At 54.3% G+C, this 8,862-nt stretch overlaps 2 non-coding genes and 1 pseudogene across 2 annotated transcripts; all 3 read right to left on the reverse strand.

Annotated features, from left to right (window-relative positions):
- Positions 1 to 1,929: 1,929 nt before the first annotated feature.
- LOC126443724 (large subunit ribosomal RNA) lies at positions 1,930 to 5,308 on the reverse strand (annotated as a pseudogene).
- A 188-nt stretch (positions 5,309 to 5,496) lies between these two features.
- Positions 5,497 to 5,651, reverse strand: LOC126443725 (5.8S ribosomal RNA). Its single transcript, XR_007582132.1, has one exon. It is a non-coding gene; the product is annotated as a 5.8S ribosomal RNA (ribosomal RNA).
- A 353-nt stretch (positions 5,652 to 6,004) lies between these two features.
- LOC126443729 (small subunit ribosomal RNA) lies at positions 6,005 to 7,913 on the reverse strand. The gene has a single exon (XR_007582135.1). It is a non-coding gene; the product is annotated as a small subunit ribosomal RNA (ribosomal RNA).
- Between the last annotated feature and the right edge of the window lie 949 nt (positions 7,914 to 8,862).

Genomic DNA, 8,862 nt, shown 5'->3' on the forward strand with positions numbered 1-8,862 from the left:
TAGGAAGTGAATCATTCCTTTTGTTGCATTTATGTGTCGCATTCGCTTCCTCTCTTTAATATCTGGAAATATCCTATGTACTCGTCTTCCAGTGTCAGTATTGTCCCACACTATTTGCCATTCTCTATCCAGCCAGCGTGCTAGCTGGATTTTGTCCTCAATTCTTTGTCCTGTAATTGCTTCCACTCTACCTAAGTCACCCTTACGAAGCCAGTACCTAGCTCCTCTTTGGCGGATTTGTAAGTCTACAGGATACAGTCCTAAGACCACCAATAATGCTTCAGTAGGTGTTGTTCTGAAGGCACCAGTCATCCTAATGAGCACACTTCGTTGCATCCTTCTCAAGTGTCTCACAGGTCGTACCTGTCTTAGCTTATGTGCCCAAACACTAGCCCCAAAAGATACGATTGATAACAATATCGCTTCATGATATATTCTGATAGCATTAGGGGGTAATTTATAGCTGGAAGTCGCTATTGTACAAATCTTATTCATGAGACTCATAGCCTTCTCACAAACTTGTTTGATATGTGCTCCAAAGTTCAAACCCTCATCTAGATACAGTCCAAGATATCTACAAATGGCTTCACGACTGATTGGAGTATCTTGCAGTTTTATAGAGGGTCCTCTTCCTGCTGATAATTTCCCTTTAAGTAACATGTATTTTGTTTTGTTGGCAGCCACTTGCAGTTTGTTACAAGCACACCACTGACTTACTAAATTAAGCATTATGTTAGCTCTTGTCTCTATAGAATTTCTAGAATCTCCTGTTATAATCACAAACAAATCATCTGCATAAGCTATTACGCCGGCTACATTTTCACTGTTATTCAGCAACTCTAGGAGGGGTTCTGTAAAAATGTCCCAAAATATAGGACCACAAATGGAGCCCTGAGGACATCCTTTAGTAACATGCCTAGTAATTGTATGTTCTGGCGCGGTCCACTTTACTGTTCGATCTTTACAATAATCAAGCAAGCTCAAATACAGACACTTGGGGGTTCTCAATTCACGTAATCTAGCAAACAGGGAGGGCCAAAAAAGATTGTCAAATGCACCTTGTATATCAATTGTCACGCCGATTACATATTTCGCCAATGTATTGGAGACCATTCCTAGTGCCTGGTTGACTGCGTCATCTATAGATTTACCTGGTCGGAAACCATACTGGCACTGGTGAAGGCCAAGAAGCTCCCTGTGGTCGCGTAAGCGTCCACATAAGAGTCGTTCCTGGACCTTCCCCATAGTGTTCAGCAGACATATTGGGCGGTAGCTCTTCGCAAGTTTCGGATCTCTATCCTCACCCTTTTTGATAATAATTGCCTCAGCAACCTTCCACACATTTGGTACCCTTCCTTGCAGGAGACACTCATTCAGCAAGGCTGTCAAATACGGTACAATTAGCATTTTAAGGTTCTGTAGTGTTTCTGTAGTTATTTTATCTATTCCAGGAGATTTATTTTTCTTCAAGGAATCAATGGCATTGCCCACCTCCTCCTGTGCAAACGGAATAACCACACCCTCATCTGGATAGTCTTCTTCCATTTTTAGTCTCAAAAGCGACTGGTGTTCATTATCTGAATTTGGATCATCACTTGGTAGCAGAGCTTCCAATAAGTAGTGAGCTGAGTCCCGCCAACCTATTGTTGTAGTTCCATCCGGCTTCTGGAGCGTAGACATGATAAGTGGTGTCTTAATTTTTTCACTAATAATCTTATATGGCAGTCCCCATACATTAGTTTCAAATTGTCTTTTAACAAAGTTTTCCCAGTGCTTTATTCTGGTATTTATTAGTTCTTGTTTATAGTTTCCTTTCAGTTCTCTGTAGTTTTGCAGCCTTCTTTGTCTCTCTCTATCACCCAGTGCCCTTTGATATGCTCTTCGAGCACGTCGTACACATCTTCTCAATTCTGTTAATGAGGAGCTCCAAGGGACCCTTGACTGACGAAAATAGGATCGTCTAGGTATGAAGGAATTCATGAGATTTTGAATTTGGTTCTGTATCTTTTCAGCCGCCTCATCAATATCAAAGCCATTTCCTATTGGTACTTGTAGCTGTAACTCTTGCCTCATACCTTCCCAATCAGCTCTCTTAAAATCAAAAATGGTTCCAGAAAAATCTTCATTTCTATTCATGTCAGATGTCCTTGTAATTTGGAATGTAATCATATTGTGATCGCTTACCGTTACCCTATTCAACACCTGCCAGCCTTGTATCCTACTTAAAACACTTTCACTAGCCAACGTCACATCTATATTCGATTTCGCGCCTGCTCTATTTTGATATGTATATGGGAAGCCAGGTCTATTCATCACTATTAAATTGAGTTCCCCAATTGCATCCTGCAAAGTAGATAGGGACAGCGGGAATCTCGTTAATCCATTCATGCGCGTCACTAATTAGATGACGAGGCATTTGGCTACCTTAAGAGAGTCATAGTTACTCCCGCCGTTTACCCGCGCTTGCTTGAATTTCTTCACGTTGACATTCAGAGCACTGGGCAGAAATCACATTGCGTCAACACCCGCTAGGGCCATCGCAATGCTTTGTTTTAATTAGACAGTCGGATTCCCCCAGTCCGTGCCAGTTCTGAGTTGATCGTTGAATGGCGGCCGAAGAGAATCCGCGCACCCGCGCGCCCCCGGAGGAGCACGCTAAGGCGGACGCGGCCTCGCAGCAAGGAAGATCCGTGGGAGGCCAAGGCACGGGACCGAGCTCGGATCCTGCACGCAGGTTGAAGCACCGGGGCGCGAACGCCGCGCAGGCGCGCGCATCCTGCACCGCCGGCCAGCACGAGGCCGACCAACGGCGAGAGCAGACCACGCCCGCGCTAAACGCCCGCACTTACCGGCACCCCTACGGCACTCACCTCGCCCAGGCCCGGCACGTTAGCGCTGACCCACTTCCCGACCAAGCCCGACACGCCCCGATCCTCAGAGCCAATCCTTATCCCGAAGTTACGGATCCAATTTGCCGACTTCCCTTACCTACATTATTCTATCGACTAGAGGCTCTTCACCTTGGAGACCTGCTGCGGATATGGGTACGAACCGGCGCGACACCTCCACGTGGCCCTCTCCCGGATTTTCAAGGTCCGAGGGGAAGATCGGGACACCGCCGCAACTGCGGTGCTCTTCGCGTTCCAAACCCTATCTCCCTGCTAGAGGATTCCAGGGAACTCGAACGCTCATGCAGAAAAGAAAACTCTTCCCCGATCTCCCGACGGCGTCTCCGGGTCCTTTTGGGTTACCCCGACGAGCATCTCTAAAAGAGGGGCCCGACTTGTATCGGTTCCGCTGCCGGGTTCCGGAATAGGAACCGGATTCCCTTTCGCCCAACGGGGGCCAGCACAAAGCGCATCATGCTATGACGGCCCCCATCAACATCGGATTTCTCCTAGGGCTTAGGATCGACTGACTCGTGTGCAACGGCTGTTCACACGAAACCCTTCTCCGCGTCAGCCCTCCAGGGCCTCGCTGGAGTATTTGCTACTACCACCAAGATCTGCACCGACGGCGGCTCCAGGCAGGCTCACGCCCAGACCCTTCTGCGCCCACCGCCGCGACCCTCCTACTCGTCAGGGCTTCGCGGCCGGCCGCAAGGACCGGCCATGACTGCCAGACTGACGGCCGAGTATAGGCACGACGCTTCAGCGCCATCCATTTTCAGGGCTAGTTGCTTCGGCAGGTGAGTTGTTACACACTCCTTAGCGGATTCCGACTTCCATGGCCACCGTCCTGCTGTCTTAAGCAACCAACGCCTTTCATGGTTTCCCATGAGCGTCGATTCGGGCGCCTTAACTCGGCGTTTGGTTCATCCCACAGCGCCAGTTCTGCTTACCAAAAGTGGCCCACTTGGCACTCCGATCCGAGTCGTTTGCTCGCGGCTTCAGCATATCAAGCAAGCCGGAGATCTCACCCATTTAAAGTTTGAGAATAGGTTGAGGTCGTTTCGGCCCCAAGGCCTCTAATCATTCGCTTTACCGGATGAGACTCGTACGAGCACCAGCTATCCTGAGGGAAACTTCGGAGGGAACCAGCTACTAGATGGTTCGATTAGTCTTTCGCCCCTATACCCAGCTCCGACGATCGATTTGCACGTCAGAATCGCTACGGACCTCCATCAGGGTTTCCCCTGACTTCGTCCTGGCCAGGCATAGTTCACCATCTTTCGGGTCCCAACGTGTACGCTCTAGGTGCGCCTCACCTCGCAATGAGGACGAGACGCCCCGGGAGTGCGGAGGCCGCCGCCCCGTGAAGGGCGGGGAAGCCCCATCCTCCCTCGGCCCGCGCAAGGCGAGACCTTCACTTTCATTACGCCTTTAGGTTTCGTACAGCCCAATGACTCGCGCACATGTTAGACTCCTTGGTCCGTGTTTCAAGACGGGTCGTGAAATTGTCCAAAGCTGAAGCGCCGCTGACGGGAGCGATTATTCCGCCCGAGAGCATCCCGAGCCAACAGCGGCGCGGGTCCGGGGCCGGGCCAGGTAGGTCCGTCATCCGGGAAGAACCGCGCGCGCTTGCCGGGAGCCCGAGCGCCCAAAGGGGCGAATCGACTCCTCCAGATATACCGCCGGGCAGCCAGCCAGGACACCGGGGCTCTGCCCAACAGACGCGAACCGAGGCCCGCGGAAGGACAGGCTGCGCACCCGGGCCGTAGGCCGGCACCCAGCGGGTCGCGACGTCCTACTAGGGGAGAAGTGCGGCCCACCGCACACCGGAACGGCCCCGCCCCGCGGCGAGTGGAAAGGCAACCGGACACGACCCCGCCGCGAATTGCTCCGCGCGGGCGGCCGGCCCCATCTGCCGAGGGCGGAGGCCAGTGGCCGGATGGGCGTGAATCTCACCCGTTCGACCTTTCGGACTTCTCACGTTTACCCCAGAACGGTTTCACGTACTTTTGAACTCTCTCTTCAAAGTTCTTTTCAACTTTCCCTCACGGTACTTGTTCGCTATCGGTCTCGTGGTCATATTTAGTCTCAGATGGAGTTTACCACCCACTTGGAGCTGCACTCTCAAGCAACCCGACTCGAAGGAGAGGTCCCGCCGACGCTCGCACCGGCCGCTACGGGCCTGGCACCCTCTACGGGCCGTGGCCTCATTCAAGTTGGACTTGGGCTCGGCGCGAGGCGTCGGGGTAGTGGACCCTCCCAAACACCACATGCCACGACAGGCGGCAGCCTGCGGGGTTCGGTGCTGGACTCTTCCCTGTTCGCTCGCCGCTACTGGGGGAATCCTTGTTAGTTTCTTTTCCTCCGCTTAGTAATATGCTTAAATTCAGCGGGTAGTCTCGCCTGCTCTGAGGTCGTTGTACGAGGTGTCGCACGCCACACCGCCAGCCGGCTGTGCACGCTACCGAGTAAGTACCGGTATGCGAACCGCCAGGCGACGGGCGCGCATCGCACGTTTAAGGAGACGCGGCCGGCCCCACAGGCGGCCACGACACTCCCAGGTCTGCGAAGCGGGGCAAACGCCGCGCGCTTCAGTATACGTAGCCGACCCTCAGCCAGACGTGGCCCGGGAACGGAATCCATGGACCGCAATGTGCGTTCGAAACGTCGATGTTCATGTGTCCTGCAGTTCACATGTCGACGCGCAATTTGCTGCGTTCTTCATCGACCCACGAGCCGAGTGATCCACCGTCCTGGGTGATCTTTTCATAGTTTCCACCATCTCTTTCGAGACAGTTGCATAGGCGGGACTGAGGCGTGTGGCGGCCCTGTTCCAGCGTTCAGTGTCCAACGGCCTCACGGCCGATGGGCGTCGTACGGCTCCACACCGGAGCGGACAGGCAGTCGGGCGAAAGTCATTCAAAACCGGCGCCAGGCGCCAGGTGCCGCAGGCCAGCCGCTCCAGCGCTTCAGCGCTCGTACCACACAACATTGCCGTTAGTTTTGAGACGAACGCGTGGTTCCGCACGCGGCGCACGGCTACTGCGAGCCGTACAGGTAGCTGCGTGTTGCGCGACACGACACGCACATCGAAAGACATGCAGTCTAGTCGGTAATGATCCTTCCGCAGGTTCACCTACGGAAACCTTGTTACGACTTTTACTTCCTCTAAATGATCAAGTTTGGTCATCTTTCCGGTAGCATCGGCAACGACAGAGTCAATGCCGCGTACCAGTCCGAAGACCTCACTAAATCATTCAATCGGTAGTAGCGACGGGCGGTGTGTACAAAGGGCAGGGACGTAATCAACGCGAGCTTATGACTCGCGCTTACTGGGAATTCCTCGTTCATGGGGAACAATTGCAAGCCCCAATCCCTAGCACGAAGGAGGTTCAGCGGGTTACCCCGACCTTTCGGCCTAGGAAGACACGCTGATTCCTTCAGTGTAGCGCGCGTGCGGCCCAGAACATCTAAGGGCATCACAGACCTGTTATTGCTCAATCTCGTGCGGCTAGAAGCCGCCTGTCCCTCTAAGAAGAAAAGTAATCGCTGACAGCACGAAGGATGTCACGCGACTAGTTAGCAGGCTAGAGTCTCGTTCGTTATCGGAATTAACCAGACAAATCGCTCCACCAACTAAGAACGGCCATGCACCACCACCCACCGAATCAAGAAAGAGCTATCAATCTGTCAATCCTTCCGGTGTCCGGGCCTGGTGAGGTTTCCCGTGTTGAGTCAAATTAAGCCGCAGGCTCCACTCCTGGTGGTGCCCTTCCGTCAATTCCTTTAAGTTTCAGCTTTGCAACCATACTTCCCCCGGAACCCAAAAGCTTTGGTTTCCCGGAGGCTGCCCGCCGAGTCATCGGAGGAACTGCGGCGGATCGCTGGCTGGCATCGTTTATGGTTAGAACTAGGGCGGTATCTGATCGCCTTCGAACCTCTAACTTTCGTTCTTGATTAATGAAAACATACTTGGCAAATGCTTTCGCTTCTGTTCGTCTTGCGACGATCCAAGAATTTCACCTCTAACGTCGCAATACGAATGCCCCCGCCTGTCCCTATTAATCATTACCTCGGGTTCCGAAAACCAACAAAATAGAACCGAGGTCCTATTCCATTATTCCATGCACACAGTATTCAGGCGGGCTTGCCTGCTTTAAGCACTCTAATTTGTTCAAAGTAAACGTGCCGGCCCACCGAGACACTCAATAAAGAGCACCCTGGTAGGATTTCAACGGGGTCCGCCTCGGGACGCACGAGCACGCACGAGGCGGTCGCACGCCTTCGGCTCGCCCCACCGGCAGGACGTCCCACGATACATGCCAGTTAAACACCGACGGGCGGTGAACCAACAGCGTGGGACACAAATCCAACTACGAGCTTTTTAACCGCAACAACTTTAATATACGCTATTGGAGCTGGAATTACCGCGGCTGCTGGCACCAGACTTGCCCTCCAATAGATACTCGTTAAAGGATTTAAAGTGTACTCATTCCGATTACGGGGCCTCGGATGAGTCCCGTATCGTTATTTTTCGTCACTACCTCCCCGTGCCGGGAGTGGGTAATTTGCGCGCCTGCTGCCTTCCTTGGATGTGGTAGCCGTTTCTCAGGCTCCCTCTCCGGAATCGAACCCTGATTCCCCGTTACCCGTTACAACCATGGTAGGCGCAGAACCTACCATCGACAGTTGATAAGGCAGACATTTGAAAGATGCGTCGCCGGTACGAGGACCGTGCGATCAGCCCAAAGTTATTCAGAGTCACCAAGGCAAACGGACCGGACGAGCCGACCGATTGGTTTTGATCTAATAAAAGCGTCCCTTCCATCTCTGGTCGGGACTCTGTTTGCATGTATTAGCTCTAGAATTACCACAGTTATCCAAGTAACGTGGGTACGATCTAAGGAACCATAACTGATTTAATGAGCCATTCGCGGTTTCACCTTAATGCGGCTTGTACTGAGACATGCATGGCTTAATCTTTGAGACAAGCATATGACTACTGGCAGGATCAACCAGGGAGCTGCGTCAACTAGAGCTGAGCAGCCGGCCGCCCGGGAGTGTGTCCCGGGGGCCCGCGCGAACACGCAAGCGTCCGCTCAATTATTCTGCAAACAGGAGGAGGCTGAGCTCCCCTGCACAACACACCTCGAAACCCTCTCAGGTCCCGGCGGCGCGCAGCGCCGTCCTAAGTACTTGGTCGGGTTCGAGAGAGGCGCAATCGCCCGGAGTTAGGCGAGTAGACGCTTTAGGTGCGACCACCCGTGCTCCCAACTGAGCTTGCCGCTGCCGACAGAGGCCCGGGAGCGTGCTGTCGTGGCATTGCCGGCGGGAGACAACACGCGCCACCTACGGTGACCGGCAGCTCCAACGCCAGCGCCACAGAAGGACAAAAGCCCCACTTGGGTGCCGAAGCGAACTCTCCCAGCACAGCGCACGCGCCAACACGTCCGCACAGCTGCGATACAAACCACCTGCGAGAACCGCTGGGGCGACCGAGCAGCAGACGGCGTCGCGGCGCCGAGCGCCGGGCGGCGGCGCATCCTCAGCGCACACAGTCCTCAATCGGACCAGCACACTGCAGATGGCCACCGCGCTTCGCACCGGGCCCGCGAGGACCTACTTTGGCCGCAAGGCGCCGCGAGCAGGGGGCGCCGGCGCGCAGCTGCGCCGCCTGCCGCGTCCGTCGGCCGGCGCGCCTGCCACTGGCCGCCCCCACCAGCCGGCTGTAGCGCGTGCGCCCACGCACCGCGCTGCCAGCACGCCGGGCGGCCCCCCCTCACCGGCCGGGGACGGTCCCACCCAGCCACCGCCGCGTATCGCCTCACACCCAGATCCCCTTTCGCGTTCGTGGGCATGGTGGGTCCCCTTTCACGTTCGTGGGCATGGTGGGTATCCCTGAAACAACCGGTTAATAGCTCGACCGATCGTCGCCAACACTGATTCACCTCTAGCGAGAACAACCGCACCA

This window comes from Schistocerca serialis, unplaced genomic scaffold (genome assembly GCF_023864345.2).
Source record: "Schistocerca serialis cubense isolate TAMUIC-IGC-003099 unplaced genomic scaffold, iqSchSeri2.2 HiC_scaffold_181, whole genome shotgun sequence".
Lineage (NCBI taxonomy): Eukaryota > Metazoa > Arthropoda > Insecta > Orthoptera > Acrididae > Schistocerca > Schistocerca serialis.